Below are 18,848 nucleotides of genomic sequence, written 5' to 3'. Positions count from 1 at the left end.
TTAAAGAAGGGTAAATTGCTAGCTAACTCGATTCAAGCGAGAGGTTGCTAATGACATTGCTTTTAGGGCTTTGTTTCGGAAGCTGGTTCTTTGTTCTGGAGCGGAGTAGTTTTACTTTTGGGAGACCCGACGCCCTGACCCGACCGACACTTCCGCGCGTGACGAGTAATGGTTCGGAAGCAGTGGCGGATCCAAAGGGAGGGTCCCGGGGTCCGGACCCCTCCTGAAAACTTTATACTTGTTGACAAATTTTAAATTAGTTTGGATTTTATATTAGTTTCAAACTCACAATCTTTTCAAACCAAATTTGACCACCAACACTGATTTTCATTGAATGAGGTTTTTATGTATTACGTATTCTACAATATTCATTTTAGAATCGAAATTTTGAACCCCTCCCGAATTTTTTTTCTGGATCCGCTCCTATTCGAAAGCATACGGGGTCGACTTCGCGCGACTGGGATTGCACACGACGAAGGTGTGCGGGAAGTGCTGAACTTGAGAGCATGACTTAGTGCGAGTGCAAGTAAACTAGTGTAATGAAGAGATGGCTGATTGGGGATAGAAGGCTACGTTCAGGAAGGAGAAAAGGAAGAGAAAGCGGAGCGGGGTGCAACATGACAGGGATATAGAAGTGAGAAGGAAAATGCGGTGGAGGAAGTTTGTAACAACTGACTAGCTCAATCGGTGCTACTTCTCAAGGTCGGCTTTCCCACTGCTGCTTTAGGAGGACTCACAACCAATTACTTACCACGAACCAGACAACAATGCAGATCGACAAAGATGAAATAGACTTGTAGGCTCAGTAAGAAAGAGTGTACCACCAAGAATAATTCATTTTATATATTTATTAAAGGAAACAATGTGTGGGAAATAAGGGAAAAAGGGTAACGATGCGGTTAAATTGGAACCGATGAGGCACGTGCGACAGGATCACACTGGTGTGGAGAAAGAGCGAGAGGGTATTTATATCTTAAGCGTTGCGACGGTACGATGGTCGTCGGAGAATAGAGCCATTGGTTATACAGGTGACGTTGACTCTACTCCTGGTACTCATGTACGGAAGGGAAACGCATCGGCCCCAGTCCTGAATGGATTCAGTATGAAATCTTGCTCAAAGAAATCAACCGATTCCGACTCTATCGGTTTATGCATTTGAGCTGGAATTCATGCTGGAAGTCTGAACCAGTTCCATACTAGTTTTACTGGGTAGAGGAATAACCGCTGTCAATTCAGTCGAGCTCAGCCACAAAAACCTGTTTTAATCCACCTAGCGGTGCAATTGTGCCTTTCTCATTTCTCTAAACTATGGCACGGAGGCTTTTTATGTTCAACATAATTGTGGAAATGTCCATTACATTCTTAGTACACTTTGCACTTATACACAATGGCTTGACAGCCACGAACTTGATGAGCTACGCGTCGACGGTGAAATACTTGAAACAAAAAAATATCGTACTTCATTAGCCTAATCAGCATTAGATCAATATTATCTTCTTGTTAACTCATTTTGTCATGCGGGGGTGGGTATGTGAGGAGGGCGAAAGTCCCATGAACGAACGACTCCCCAGCTTAAATTGGTATGCTTTGTGATTTAGTGGTGGTTTAAAGATGATGGGGTTGAAGGGGAGGGGTATGAGGGCTGGATGGGATGGTGGTCTGAGGGGTGATTTAAAAAGTTTTTTAAGGGAGGGGAGTGAACAGTAGAGGGGGGGGGGTGTAACCCCTCTCCTTAAACCATCAACTACGCCCCTGTTAGAATCCAGAAACCTTATGCGAGTCAAAAGAAAAATTGGTCCTCCGGGATTAGGTTGACGTTTTTAAGAGTGATTGCATAACCTTTCTATATGAGAAAGGCAAAAAGTGCCAAAATCCAAAATCGTCGTCAAATTTTTTTTCGAGTTTGCATCAAATCTCTCATGCTCCTTGAAGACATTTAGCATCAAAAATAAAAATTCTATTTTTAATTTTTCCTATAGTTTATATGAGAAATTTCTGCGTGGCCGCACTCTTAAACCCGTAATTCCGGAACCAGAATTCCGATCGATCCAAAATTCAATAGCAGCCAATGGGAAGGTTGTACCTTTCATTTGAGACCAAGTTTGGGTAAATCGGTCCAGCCATCTCTGAGAAAAATGAGTGACATTATTTGACACATACGCACACACATACAGACTTTTCCAATCTCGACGAACTGAGTCGAATGGGATATGACACTCGGCCCTCCGGGCCGGGATTAGGTTGACGTTTTTCAGAGTGATTGCATAACCTTTCTATATGAGAAAGGCAAAAGCATGACGACAGTAGCGCACCTGGTTTGGATATCCCAACTACCTTCGAAACCGTTAGAGATTTTATACAAGTTCAATGCTGAAGATGGACGTCTGTTCTCTGTGTTAACACCATTCAAATTTTGGAATGAGCATTTGAATATTTTCGGAGCTTCGAAATTTTCAGCTCTTCGCTCACACACAGGTTTAGCTGCGTGGCAGGCGCGATTTTAATGGTGTTAAGAAAAATGTTTTTACTACCTAATCCAAAAAAATCGTGCCCATGTTTGAAGAAATATTATTTGTTTATAACTTCTCGACATTTTTCAGAAGATCCTAAAAGTAAAGGCATTCCAATTAAAAGCCAAATGTGTATTTCTACTTCACTCCAGTTATGACCCTAACATTATCAACCCATCTATTTTTCCAAGTGTATACTACTGTGTACCCATCGGAAATAAAAATAATAGTTCGTAAACGAAAAGAATTTCAAATTTAATTCTTTCTACTAGTTTGATATGCAGATAATATAGATTATAGATTTTTGTTGCAATTGTGGCCAATACTAGCACAGAGCTGCTAAAAACTGATATATGCTGTCAGACCACGGAGGTGACCACATCCTAATAAACACCTTCTCTCCCGGTGTTAATATGCAGTCTACGGGCAGTCGACTGGAATCATAATTCTTTCTGTTCAAGATTTTCGGCTCGATGCAAGAAGTTAGTGGGAACAAATTCGTTCGTGGTTGGGCTTCGGTCGACGCTTTAAAATCGGGTTTTCCATGTATATGCTACTTTCAACCCATTGAAAAAAACATAATGGTTGATAAACGAATAGATTTCAATTTTTGACTGATTTGATAACGCTGATAAGGGCTAATTTGTTTGCCGAAGGTCAAAGAATCTCTGACCAAAAATTGTTAAGTAAATCTGTGACATTTACAGAAAAATCTATCAATGTGGTAACCATGGTGCGAGCAAATGTGAACACTTCCGAAAATTTATATCGTCTACCGCCCCGACATTATAATAAACATGTTGCTCGTTTGGCGTGCGAACAACGAATGCTATAATATGGACACTTGTGAGCTTCCGGTATTTGATTGTTTCCCTTAGGGCTAGTAATTTTCGGATTTTCCTCGTCGCTTCACACGCTTGTTGAGCTCGATAATTTCCCGAACAACTGAGTAGTCAGTATATGTTTATACTGATAACTCAGAAAAGTGTCATTTGTTTGCTGATTTTCAGCGAAACATTTCCCGAGTCTCAGCAAACTATTGTAGCTTTTACGTAGTTCGCAGAAAAAAATGAATTTGCCGATTGCTCGGCTGTTTAAATCTCGGCAAAAGTAGCCGAATTCTGATAATCGGTAGAAAAAAGTCGGCGAGTAAGTTGTCGTGATTTCAGAAGGTCATAAGCTCTTCGTTTGAACGTCTATTCGCGTGAAACTTAGTCGAGTGAATGAAGAACGACGCCGAAATTCTTTCACTAATCGATCCACATACATCGGACAGTCCCACACACATGCATGGGTAAGCCATTACTCCAACGCCAGCTTCAGGCGCTTGCAACCGCTCAACCGAATATTGCTCTCGCTCAATCTACCGCGATTCTTAAGCAGCCCTTACATGTTCAATATTTTTGTCAATACACAGTATTGACGATTTTGTTGCGATATTTCAATCCCATTTGAAATCCACATCGTCAATACTACTTTTTCCATCACACGCACAATACTTTTGTCAATACTCTCTAGTATTGTCAAAAATATTGAACATGTAAGGGCCGCTTTACACACACACATGCACTCCCAGGTAGGAAAATAAGCGAAAAACAGATTGTAAACTCGAATGTTATTTTATCGTTTTTTATGTCTGCAGCTTGACATTTTCGTACCCGTTCGCTTAATGTGATTATTTAACGCATACATACATTTGCAGGTCCGAAACCAAGCGGCGATATATTCGGCGTTTAGAGAAACCATTGAAATGATGCAAGTGTCGGAAACCTCGCAGGTATTAGTTTCTGCTCGTTTATTCATTCGCTTCATAATCGTATGCTCAGTTCTCAGTGAGATTTATTTAATAAAAGAATATACAAATACAAATACAGAAGAGAAACGTAATGCCGATATTCACCAAGCTTCAAATTAAATATAATTACGCCAACATGTAATGCGTTTCGCTTTCTTTCGTATATCCGGGCTTTATACCCCACAGCATGACGCGCTACAGGTTAGGCTTTCGTCGAGGTGAAAAACTGATTGACATACGCTGAGTTCCTTCGGAAAGTGACACTTGTGGGAGAATGTGGTAGAAACCCACCGCATTCAGAAAGACGAGGTGCTCTTCGAACTGAAGAAAGATCCAACGGTCAAGAGCTTAACCTTTAAGACATTCGTTGAAAAGTCGCTAAGCGAGGAAGCAATCACAAGGACTCTTTCCCACAAAACAGTCATTGAGTGCGCTGGAACAAACGACGAGCTTAGAAGCGCGCTGAAATGTGAGGAGATGCACCAATGGTAATCCAGATGAGGTAAGCGTACGATGGTACGCAGACGGTGGCAATACGGCTCTCAGCGACGCATTGAAACAAATTATTGAAAACAGGTTCAATCAAGGGTTGTTGGTCAGTGTGATACACACAAATGAAGAGATTCTTTAAATGTATGGGCTTTGGAGACCAGGCAACAAACTGCCAAGGATTTTTCTCGACAGTCACACCAAGGATTTTTGGCTTCTTCCGCAATAGATTTGCGTTTCCAGCACGTTTGACCGGCTTGCCAGCGGCTACATGATAAGAGTTACAGCAGTGCGAAATGTCGCATTCTGGAGCTGAGATACGAAACCGACCAACTCGGTGCACTAATCAACGGCATCTACAGCTGCCTGCAGCTTCAGTCGTGTGCGAACAGTTGTTTTCCTGCTAGCTACAAGTATTACGTCGTCGGCGTAAACAAACACGAATATGCCTTTCCCAAGATAGCGTTTACGCTGACTACGAACAATATGTCTGCCAGCACCGAACATTGGAGGATTCAGTTAGACTTCCGAAACAGATTCAATTGGTTTACTCCAATGCCTACCCTGAAACCTCGGTTACTTTGGTACCTTTTCATAAAGCAGCAAACCGCCAACAACCTAACTCCAGGCCGTGTTGTAGGCCTTGGCGAGATCTAGGATGGCGATGTCCGCATGTCAGTCGTTGGCTATAGCATCACTTACTGTTTCGGTGAAGCCGCCTAGCTGGATACCTATGCCGATTCTCTCCCGGAATGCGAAATGGCGATGACGGTCGAGGAGATCTTGTTCCCCGAGAAGGATCGTCAGACGGCAGTGTCTTCCCAATGCAGGGGACGAGATTGATGAGTCGGAAACCCTTCGGGCTGCTGATTACCAAGAATTTCTTCTAGATGGGAATCGTGAGTGCGGTTCTCCAGTTGTCTGGGAAGAGCCCACATCCCCAGATTTTGTTGAATCCAACTCATAGTGCTCTTTTGCCAACCGGAGGTAAATGCCTTAACACGGGATAGCCAACGTTATCGAGTTCGGCTGAATTGCTCCAGCTGTATTCAGCGCACTGGCTAGTTCAACATCAGAAAAAGAGTTGCTGTTATTCTGGTTCGCACCCTAGTTCGCACCGAGCGTGAATCTTTTAATGGTGGATTCTATGGACCTCTTCGTTTTGAGGAAGGCGAGTGGGAGGCGGATTCTCTAGAGAGAAGGGCAAAGTGTTTTCGGATTTCATTGGTAATTCCGTAAGGCTTGACTTCCGTAGTCGACTAGTCGGAACTTATACCCGCCGATCTCTTATTCCATTGATGCTGGTCAAGGGGGATTTTTCGTCGTTTGCACTACTTGAAGAGTTTTTCATCGATTTTTGATTGTTTTCGCTACACGCTCGTAAAAAGTTACTCAGACTCTGAGTACTTTTTAACTCAGTTTTGAATGATGTTCGTAAACGTCAAAAATTGAGTTGTCATGTATAATATCTCTGAGTAACTCTGACTCTATTTTTGGGTATTACACAAGAAACCGTTTTGGAGTTACCAAACGGAAAAGCCGTTTCTCGCCAAGTTAAAAATTCCAAGCGTCATCCGCCATTTTCCATTAGTAGGTACACGCTCGTTTAGTTATCGCTCATCACTTTTTCACAAATAAAAATTTGTTCAAATATTTATAATAGTTGAAGCTAGAGTTGTAGTGTGTAAAATACATTTTAATTGAAAGAGTGGATTTGAACAACCAGAATGTAGAAGATTTCGGAAGAGGTGGATGCTGAAACGGCAATGAAGTTGCGAGGTAATATTCACGTTATATTATATATATATATATATATATATATATATATATATATATATATATATATATATATATATATATATATATATATATATATATATATATATATATATATATATATATATATATATATATATATATATATATATATATATATAAATATATATATATATATATATATATATATATATATATATATATATATATATATATATATATATATATATATATATATATATATATATATATATATATATATATATATATATATATATATATATATATATACTGGAAAAAAGTGTAAGGTTTCAGGTTTCTCATGCCATGTGCCAAATTGTGGGAAGATGATTCCTGGACACGTGGATGAATTGAAGGAACACTTCCGGTTGGTACACAATTTGAACACCAGCAAAGCAGCCGCTCAACCTTTCCTTTGTTCAGAATGTGGTTCACTGTACCAGAGGTTTAAGAGCTTGAAACGGCACATAGAGAGTGTCCACTAATTACAGAAAATTCTACAAATATTTCATACGACCATGACGCTGTTGAACAAATTCAAAATAATCATCCGGAAAATATGCGCGTAGATGATGATTATCTGTTGAGAATAAAATACCATATTCTTTAAAACGGCGCCGTCGTTGGATGAAACTACTAAGAAAATTAGTAAATTCGCCACAGATTTGCGAAAAGATGTATCTCTTCCCGAGACAAAAATCAAAAAGTTCTTACAGGTTACCTCGAATCTTATAGAAGATTACGAGTGTTACATGTTGAATCTATTCAGAGAATTTTTGAAATTGAAGTCGATCCCATTAAACGATACCGACGCTTTGAAATTTATAAACGACGCATCTTTGGATGGAATTTTTGCAGACGTAGCTTCTCCAAAAGACAACCTAGCATATTTGTCTGGAGTTGCGGGTTGTGCTGTGCCAAACCCTAGGGAAGAAGTCTTGGGAAGAACTAGAATCACTAAAACTGTCCCTGCGATTACCAAACTAGGCAAAAGAAAAAGTGTACAAATAGTGAAAGACGTTGCTCACTATATTCCACTAACCAGCATTTTAGCACTGGTTATGAAGAATCCCGGAGCTCGCAAGATGATAGCAGAAGAAGCAGTGAATGACGATATCTTGTGCGGTTTCAAAGATGGTCAACGTTTCAAAACACACCCGTTCCTGACACGGTTTCCCGATGCATTACGACTCTCGCTTCATCTGGACGATGTCGAATATCTGAACCCTTTGGGATCACGCAAATCAAAAAAAAAACTTACCAATTTCAGTGTTAAAATTGAGAATCTTCACCCCGCAATTAATTCATCCTCCAACAGGATATATCTAACGCTTACAGTTCGCTCAAGAGATGTAAAAAAATATGGCTACAATAACGTTATGAAACCGCTGATTCAAGATTTGCGTGAGCTTGAATCAGATGATGGTGTTGTAGTACAATATGGGAGTGAAAAGTTTACGATGAGGGCAGTTCTAGTGCATGTTTTGGGGGACACGCTGGCAATTCATGAAATTTTCGAGTTAATGGGGCCCCAATCAAGTCTATTCTGTAGAATGTGCTATGCGACGCGTACTGCCCTTCACTGTGGAAACATTCCCTCATCGCACTGAAGAAAGCATACAAGGTGATTTAAATGCTCTTCAAAGTGGAACTAAAACACCTTCACAATGCGGAATCATTCGAAAATCAGCACTGAATGAAGTTAAATATTTCAACATAGCGGAAAATAACACGTTTGATCCAATGCATGATCTTTTGGAAGGCGTCGTCATGGTCGTAATCAAATGTGTTTTGAACGAAGCTGTAAATATCCATAAAGTGATAACGATTAGTCAAGTCAACCAAATTATACAGCATTACGAATACGGTATAACTGAATCAGCTGATAAACCTACCGCTAATTTTACTTGCGAGAAGTTAGAAGCACGTGGACATGCTATTCCTCAGTCAGCTTCGCAATGTTGGCTTCTCCTTCGAGCATTCCCTTTTATGTTCAACCAGATTCTCGGATTTAATTCAAATTTATCATCATTGCTTAGAGCTCTCATGAAAATAACTTATTATAGTTTCTCCAATAAGCTAACATTGAATCAGATTAACGATCTGGAAAACGAAATCGAATGTTTTTACAAGTTGTTCAAATCCTGCTTCCCTGCCATCAACCCTACCAATAAATTCCATCACATCTCTCATTATCCCTACATAATTCGTCAGGATGGGCCAGTTGTTAATCATAGTTGCTTACGCTTCGAAGCGAAATTCAAGGAGTCGAAATCCCAAGCGAAGACATGCAACAATTTCATCAATTTAACAAACAGCTTTGCTAAGCTCCTGAATCTAGCACAGATAACCACTATCCTTGACCATTCATACGAAATTGGTACGGTAGATATCGTTTCGTCAAAGCACATACACAAAAAATCTCTAAGTAATTTACTCCTGATCCGGGATCTACCAGATTCAATCAAATATATAAACCATATGAAAATAAATAACACAAGCTTTCGGCCGGGACTGATAGCGAAATACCAAGTATGCAACGAAATGTCCTATGGTTTGATAATAGATATATTGCAATCGGATAATCAAATTGTTTGCCTAATACAGCATCTCGAATGCGAATATTGTTTACAATACAACAGTTACAAACTCAAAACTGACAGTCAAGTTATTCGCATATCACACAAGAACTTGCAAACGAAAAAAACATACAACTTATGGAGTATATGCGGAGATTCAGAAGAAAACTACTATATAAGTTTGAAATATGTAGATAGTTAGTAGGGAAATAAACTTGGAAATAAATTTATAATAAAATAAACAACAATCAAGAAGGTAGTGCAAACAACTTGAGATGTCACTTTAAACCTTTATATATAGGGTAGACGAGCCCTTATTCATCTCATTAGTCAGTATGTCACACTATTTCGTTGATAACTCGACTTAGAGTGACTGGATTGCGGTTAAATAGGTGTCATCATCTTTGCTACGTTCCTACACTGAAAAAAATCCAAACGTTGATTCTATTTGCTACAAACCGCTTAAAATTCATATGAAGAAGAAATGCTATTGTTATCACGCTCACACATACCTTCTATGTGTCAACTGTATAAACTATGTATGCACACACATAAGTTATATGTGCATATTGTTATAAAATGGGGTTTTATGTGCCTAATAGTTATGGAATGTGAATGTAAGACTAATATTTCTTGTAAATACACACATTAGGTTTATGTGTTAGCAAATAGTGTCTATATGCCTCCGTCAATTGCAAAAATCTATGTGTAAAATCAATAGGCATAACGTTTACTTTTTTTTGAGTGTAAGAAGCAGAACAGTTAAAATTTTTGCCTGGAAAATGCGAAATGCTCGTGTTTGAGCGAAGTAAAAAGTCGAGTACAACGTACCCTTATTCATCCTACCATTTGAGCTAATGCGTTGAATAGAGATAGCAGATACTGTTCTAACTAATGTGTTCAAATGGGTGAGATGAATAGAGGAGCTAAGATGAATTAGGGAGCAGTTACCCTACTTATTCGCTCTTTTCAGCTCAAAAAATAAACGATCAGAACCTAGTTCTGCTCAACGATGCCGACCTAGTTGAAATGGGGATAATCGAAAAAGGATCCCGTCTAACAATTCTTAACATAATAAAAAACTATAGTTTTGAAGCTAATCCGACCAAAGATAAAATTGATGAGACTTCCACTAATGTTCAAAATTTGGTAAATTTTCTACTATAATTACTGTAAGCGCTTGTCGTACTATACATATTTAACGTTTTCAGATTAACCGTTCGACATTCGAAGATGACGCAAAATTCCGAATGAAAATTTTGTATCCAATTTTGGATCAAGGGATCGTACCAGATAAGGACGGTTTAAATCATCTTACACGAGTTGCATGCAAGCAAATGGAGACTCAAATAATGGATGGTCAAAGGCAAGTAGAAAGTTTTATTTGTTACTCTACTAGTGCATCAAACTATGAACACTCCTAAAGTGTGATAGAATGAATTGTTTACATTAAACCGCGCGAGTCTCTCCGCTAGAGCAACCTTGCGGTGAAATGCGCAATGCCTATACATATTTATAGGGCTTACGGCCGATTTCTTTATCCCCGCTTAAATTTTAAACCGGGTTCACCAGTACGTTTAAACCTGGTTAAGACGTTAAGCGAGAATGAAGAAATCGGCCCTTAGTAGTCCTTCGAGCAAATATGCAGGTGATCTAACACTGTCTATGAGCAGAGAAAAGCAATGCCTTTCGTTGTGAAGCTTCTATTTCAAAAAACATCGTAGTCAATCAGTATCATGCATTATTACTTCATTGAGCCTATGAAATTATGAAGTATGCATAGTAATGAAGCACGGCCAAACAACTTCACTTCTGATTATAAATGTAAAGAAATGTATGAAACACAGTACAAACTGCTAGAGGAAACCACATAGTTATCAGTTCTTCGCATCCTGATTTCAATATTGACCATTCTTTTCACATCTTCAATCTGGTTCGATTTATAAACTTCGGCATAAGAACGTACATGCGTCTTTGACGGTGGTACTTAGAAAGCGTAATTCGTCATGTTCCGGCACAAAATTATAAAGACGACCGACGACGACCGACGACGACGAATTATAATAACTTAAACATTTAAAACAACAGAATTTAAAGGTATACAATTTCTGTTTATAGCGAGCGTGTTTATTTGTTTACATATACAGTTCAATCGTAAATCGACCAAAGGGTCTAACCAGGGTGGCCAGATAGAATTCCTTAATATCGGTAGGGTCACTAAAAGTTTAACGGTAGTTATCGGTAGGCCGGGTTGTTGTCCCAAAAACGTAGTATTGACATAGAATTGTAAAAGACTGACAACACAGATCTCAGACCAAATCCAACCCAAAAAATGAATGTTGAGTAGGATGTGTCCAAAATCAACAAAAATCGGTAGTTTTCGGTAGGAATAACAACATATCGGTAGTTTTGCCTTGGTTGTCTGTGAATCGGTAGGGAAGACCAAAATCGGTAGGACTACCGATAAATCGGTAGGTCTGGCCACCCTGGGTCTAACTAAGCCGCAATGTCGTTGAATCGAGCAACAGCGATGCCAGATTTACAAACTGTGGACAGATTTGCTGCACTGAGAAACAAAAATATGCAGAATTAGCATACTTTCATTCCCGTCCCTCCCGGTCAAACCATTCGGAATTTGATTCGGAATCCTGAATGGAGTCAGTATGGATTCCAAATCAAATGCAACAACCGATTCTGAGTCGGAATCGGTTGTTGCATTTGATTTGGAATCCATAATGATTCCATTCAGAAATCCGAACCGGTTCCGGAATGAGTTTAACTGGGCTTTTGCTGTAATTCTCGACGAACATATGATTACGGCCTAAAAGCCAACCGTCAAAATCCACTTTGAATGGAAATTCCAGACAAACCGTTACTAGTCGAACACAGCTCACAACAGTTTATGAAAGAGAAAACTTTTCTCTTTCGTTTACTACCAACATCTGTGATTGGCATGTAACGGTTTGTCCGGAATTTCCATTCAAAGTGGATTTTGACAGTTGGCTTTTAGGCCGTAATCATATGTTTGTTGAGAATTTTCATGCATTTTCTAGCATATACTTCTAGTAAATATTCAATGAGTGGATAGACCGAATACGTCCAATGCACAAAATTCGCAGCAGAAGAAACGAGAGGCAGATCAAAAAGTATGATATCGGTGATTAAAAAAAAGTTCTGCGTATGCCTGGTCCAGACATTTACAGACTTTTAAAACAGTAATAAACTGACCGATTTTCTTCAGAAAATAATAGATGTGTCCCAGCATGCAAAGAATTACGAATCAAATACCGTTCATACTTTTACCATTTAGATTTTTTAAAGAAATTTAGAACTTAATCTTTCACGGAATCTTTTTGGTCTTTTTCGGAGTAACGAACCAATGATCTCTAAATGCGCAGGTATCCTTCTGTTGATCAACAGCATGCGGCAGATGTTCAAATCGTAAAATTATTTCCACAACTTAGTAATACGCGAGTCACACCAACTGTTCCTGATGAGGTTTGTTATTCTATGCTTATTTAATTTCTCTAATATAATTATAATTATTTTCATGCTAGTCATTTTTCTTTTGGCGCAACGGAGGCAAGGTAAAGGGTGCTCATTAGGGTGCACTGAAAAAAATCCAAACGTTAATTCTATTTGCTTCAAACCGCTTAAAATTCATATGAAGAAGAAATGCTATTGTTATCACGCGCCCACATATCTTCTATGTGTCAACTGTATAAACTATGTATGTATACACATAAGTTATATGTGCATATTGTTATAGAATGGGGTTTTATGTGCCTAATAGTTATGAAATGTGAATGTAAGATTAATATTTCTTGTAAATACACACATTAGGTTTATGTGCCAGCAAATAATGTCTATATGTCTCCGTTAATTGCAAAAATCTATGTGTAAAATCAATAGGCATAACGTTTACTTTTTTTTGAGTGTGGGACAAAAATAGATTCCAGCTCCGAGCAACTTTTTAGGTACCATTTGGGTCCTAGAACAACTGTACAAATTCTCAGCTCGATCGGTGAAACTATATTTTTGCGCCCACTGTTTAAAGTTTACATGGGATTTTGTATGGGAAGTCAACTTTTACAAAATAATTCCTCCAGGAGCCGCCCATTACTTCCTAAAAATAAATCGTTATGTCGTTTGTATAGGAAATTTTACAAAGAAACAAAGTCTCGAAAACCACGAAACGATCTGATGCTTGACAAAAAAGTTATTAAGCAGAAACCGATTGATGCTCTGACGATTGATAAAATATTCATTTTTTCTTGCACCACTGCTGTTGGTTCTCCAATTGAGTTCTACAAGATGACGACACGAATGAACTCATAATGAATGAAGTTCATGTTTGACAATTCTCGGTGGTTTGTTTACTTTGTCAGATGCGTGAGTGCGAGCGCAACGGTTGCTCATCTGTTACATTCGAACTCACGTAACTTCCATGTAAACAAACCACCGAGAATTGTCAAAAGAAGTTCATCCGGCTCGTTTTGCGGGGTTATGTCGGTTGGTGTAAAACCTAATTATACGCAATTTTGTTTTAATCCTCTCTTAACGTATCTAAATCGTTTATCTATACTATTTCGTCACTTCGAAAGGTTTTGAGGCATAAATTGAGGCTTCTTTTTACATAATAAGAGAAAGTTAAAAATTTTGTATATAATTAGACCGTCAGAAGCAGTGATGCTATGAAAACTGAAATTTTCATCAATCTTCAGGGCATCAATCGGTTTTTGCTTAATAACTTTTTCCACAAGCATCAGATCGTTTTGCAGTCTTCTAGACTATGTTTGCTTGATAAATTTTCTATAAAAATCAGACATCTGTTTATTTTTAGGAGATAACGGGCGACTCTTGGAAGAATTAATTTGCAACAATTTTCCTATACGAAATCCCATGTAAACTTTAAACCGTGGGCGCAAAAATATAGTTTCACCGATCGAGCTAAAAATTTGCAGAGTTGTTCTGGGAGCTAAATGGGACCCAAAAAGCTACTCGGAGCCAAATTTTATTTTTTTCATATAACCATGTCCCACTCTAGTGCTCATACTGACATGATATTTCATCGCATCCGGAATGTCATCAAACAGCTACCTGCAGAAAAACATAAATATAATCGAGGAACTATGCCTGTAGAAGAGTCCGTTTCAACTGAACTTGTAGAGCGGGCTCAATTGCTCCGAGTAATACTTGCGTCGGCATCAGTAGCAGAACATATTTGTGATGAAATGGACCGATGCTTTCCAGTCCTCAAACTGTTATTAAAAGAAAAGAAACCCGTTAATGATATCTTGGATATGTTTCCACACCTGTGTTCATATGAAGGATTGGTGGTAACATGTTTATTTTTTATTATTTACTATTTCACTTTATGGTATTCACGGAACATATGAATATTTATATCATATCACTTTTTCTAGATTCGTCAAATGTTTGAGAGATTGTATCCTAACAGAACAGAAGGTCTCAAAATCGAGGATGTCTTCTCTCAGTGTCTATCTTATTCACCGTCCAGATTCTCTAGAGTAGAAGATGCTGAGATATAATTTTTTTTAAATTAGCCCAAAGGTCTGTCATCATAAAATTTTAAATTTGTAAAACTATTCACAGATCACATTCGAGGATGCTTGAGAATAATTTCTCATATGCCAATTCGCGGACAGAAAAGAACGCTGGTAGGCTGTCCAACTGTAGGCGAAGAACATTCGGCTTCAATTTTAATTGGTTGGATTGGGGTAAATGCAATATAATATACATAAGGTTAGATGTAATGATTTTTATATCATCATTAGGAGTGCTTAGATACATACGTGGCATCCCCCGCAACTGATTCCAAACTACACATGGTGTGCATAGCAAGCCCGATGAAAAGAGGAAATTATGCCGTCATTTGTGAGAAAAAAGTTATATTCGAGACTAACAATTCTATTCATGCAGTGGAAATTTTATTCAAATGCCACGCAGTTCTCGGAGTGGAGGTGCCACCCAATTTTAGAATGTTTTGGGACTTTCTGGCATGTGCCATATTTAATATAATTCCGCACAGTCAGAGGACAACTGTGAATAGACTCGTCCAAACTTTTATTGAAGTTTCCCGCGCACGTATTGACAACAAATAAAAGGACAATTTTTTATACAATACTTACTAAAAACCATAAAATTTAATAAACAGAAGTTTCTTTAATTATTATTGTAAAAATATTCCATAAGAAAAGAAAGACTGCATTGTGTTGTATCCAAAACAAAATTTTGACGGCCAATTTCTGCACTGGATGTAAACCGGTTTAGTTCCAGTTCAAATGCAACAATCGATCATGAACCAATTTAAATTCGCGTCATCGAAGGTACGGTGTCGCCATCTACAAAAGTTGTGCCTGTGGGTGATGGAAATTTAAACAAATGAAGCTAATTTTTAGTCAGTTTTCAAATGGACCATTTTCAAATTTTCAAGAATATTGAGTTAAGTAAATAAGTGAAAGTGGTTAAATAGACTTCCGCTAAACCTTTCTACTAAGCCACCAAACCTTTGTCAAAGCTTTTTCGCAGAAAATATGGAATAAGAATTTCACGTTTTAGCATAGCTTTTCCTCTTGGTTAATTGTAAATTGTGATTTTTAATGTACAAATATATTAAAACGTGATTTTAATGGTATGAGCCAATATAGCATTAGCCCAATAAAGCATAACAGATATAGTTTGGTAGTTTTTTGCTACAGAACGTGAAGAAAATTTCTAATAAACTGGTCGAATTTCACTGAAAGTATAACTATTAAAGGCACTCGTGGTTCTGAACAGAAGTATTAAAAATCGGAATCGACCGAATTTTTACCGGTGTGTATTGCTCCTGATGACAAGCGGAAACATCTGCCCAGCCAAAAACTATCTAGATAAGGTTCAACTGCTCAAAACCCACCCGTGTTTCTTTCAAGCAAACTATATGCATGTATATAGTCCTAAAATGTTATTCGCCATTACTGTGATATCCTATTCGTGGTTAAAGACATCCGTCTGCGTGGTTAAAAACTGCAGATAACCTGCACATCAGTATATTTTTCATTTTGTTCCATATACATTGATAGCTCCTGGCGGTATAAATATGGCCAACAAAAAAAAACACATTTCACCATAACAAACTAATTGTATTGAGAGAAATTTTTACCATAACTTGGATACATATTGCCTTTCAATCTGTAAATAAAATCTTGGGCGAAAAGGTGAATTTTCAATACTTTTTATCATTTTGAAAACTTGTTTGTTTTTTGATTCACAAAAATGCGTCATGTTGAGGACGCAAAATAAACATGTTCTACGACATTTTTTACTCGTTTCTTTACTAAATTAGCTCGTTTAATGATTTTTGTATTGATTTGTACTAACAATTTCATATATTTACGAAAAAACCGTTGAAAACGGCACGTTTAAAATTATTCATTTTCCATCATCCTTTTGTTTACATGAACTTCACGCACACAAGCTGTCAAACTCAGCTTCGTAGTCGCGAATAGGAATCGGTTGTTGCATTTCTTCTTACAGAAACCATTCAGAATTGCAAGTCATAATCCGGATGTTTCTCAGTAAAGTTCAGTTAGAAATGAGCCGGATTTCCGGCTGGCTCCAGTCAGTATTCCGGCTCCAGTGACATAACCTATTCTAACTAGAATCGGTTTTGTCACTGGAGCCGGAATACTGACTGGAAACAGCTGGAATTCCGGCTCATTTCCGGCTGAACTTTACTGGGTTTTAATGAAATATTGCACTCATAAATTGGGTAATATTCTACCCAAAAACTGAGGAATTACAACTCAATTTTTGGCTTTGTTGTCTACTCAAAAATTGGGTAAGCTTCTGCTCATAATATGAGTAAAAATCGATCAATTTTTGGTTTTGTTGAAGTTCTTCTGAACCCAAAATTTGAGTAATGTTCAACTCAAAGTCTGCGTAATAATTACTTAATTTTTGGTTTTGTTAAATTTGTACTGAACTCAAAATTTGAGCAATGTTGAACTCAAAATCTGAGTACTAGTGAAGCACTTTTGGGTTTAGTGTAGATAATATTGTACTCAAAAACCGAGTAATAATTACTCAGTTTTTGGTTCAGGCTGGCTTACTCAAATTTGAGTAACTCCGGAATTACTCAATTTAAGGGTTGTTCCACTTTATCTGGAAATGGGTGGGATTAAACTCATTTTTGAGTAACTTTTTACGAGCGTGTACGTCTGGATTCTACTTCCGGCGAGTAATTACCATATCCATGGATAGGTAGTCCATTCCGCCCGATCGCCACAACGTCGTCGTTGGATCATGAGATACTACAACAGGGAAGCAAAAGCTGTTTCGGCTAGAACGCTCTGGCGATGGATATGGTCAAATCTGAGGCGTTTATGAATCGACCCCGAAGCAAGATGGGGCTGCTGTCATTTAGCATGACAGCATTGCTGATACCGCGATGGCAACATCTCCTTAACCCTTTATAAGACAGTGGCAACTATATTGTCACCTTTTCGTTTCGTTCATCACGCAGAAACAAAAAGTAAGAACTCTTCTTATTATTTTTTATTGAGATACAGTGAAAAGTGTCAGATTGGTGGAGTTTTTTGATAAAAATACGACAATTTCCTTTTGGATAGTAAATTTAGCTCGTTTTTGAAAAAAACACTCTAGACCCTATAAGTTAGTGATGCAAATTTGTAAAAACAACTATTTTTAATCCGAAAATTTGGTTTGAGTGGCAAAAATTACAAAGAAAAAAATTAAATGAACAAATGAACGTCTGTAATCTGTGTTCTCATTTTTCAATTTATCCTCAGAATTCAGGGGTTAATCAGGTAATAACCAGTAACTCACCTTAAATTCTTTAAAAAAATTCCAGTCTAGCTCGATTTGTCTATTTCCACCAATCTCGTTGGAAATACATCAAACATTAAAAAGACTGACGTTTTCTAACAGCGGCACGGGCGGTACCAAGTATACTTTCAAAACATTATTTTATTACAAAATAAATGTAAATATTATATTCTAAACTAAGTGAAAAAACCGTGTTTCTATTAATATAACATCCATTAATAGCCCCAAACTCTGGGCCTTATAAAGGGTTAAACCCCACTCTGTGTAATGGGCGTTTTTGTCACCCATTAATAGGAAAGGTTTGACAGTGGCTTGGAGAGACCCGCAAATTATTTCCGATGTCGCTGACTTCCTCAGGGATATACATAGATGTTAGTGTACATCTAGTCTAGTCTAGTCTAAACATACACAACCAATACATGTAGGGATCCTGGAAAATTGCAGACGTTCGTCCACAACTTTTCTTGTCATTATTAATGTTTGTGGCACATATTGAATATGACACAAGCATTAAAGCGGCCAGGCCAACTGTGCAGCGTACAAAATAAAGATGATTCAAAATTATACGGCAATCAAGTCATTCATTCAATGAATAATTTATTTAACGGATTATTTTGAACCTTGAATAAGGAAGAAACGTGGACAACCGTACACAACCGTTTCAATTTGATGGGTGTTTGATAAATCGTTGGGAGTGACTTTGCTAAGAGGGTTAATGTCACTCCTTTGGTCATAGGTTCCTGGGATGGGACAGAAGTATTTAGCCCTGCCCTGGCTAATGAGCCAGGGTTATAGCGCCCTTGCTCGCTAACACAGATGTTAGTGTAC

The sequence above is a fragment of the Topomyia yanbarensis genome, chromosome 1 (genome assembly GCF_030247195.1).
Source record: "Topomyia yanbarensis strain Yona2022 chromosome 1, ASM3024719v1, whole genome shotgun sequence".
In the NCBI taxonomy this organism is placed as follows: Eukaryota; Metazoa; Arthropoda; class Insecta; order Diptera; family Culicidae; genus Topomyia; species Topomyia yanbarensis.
The sequence above is the reverse complement of the archived record's forward strand: the minus strand, read 5'-3'. Positions refer to the sequence as shown.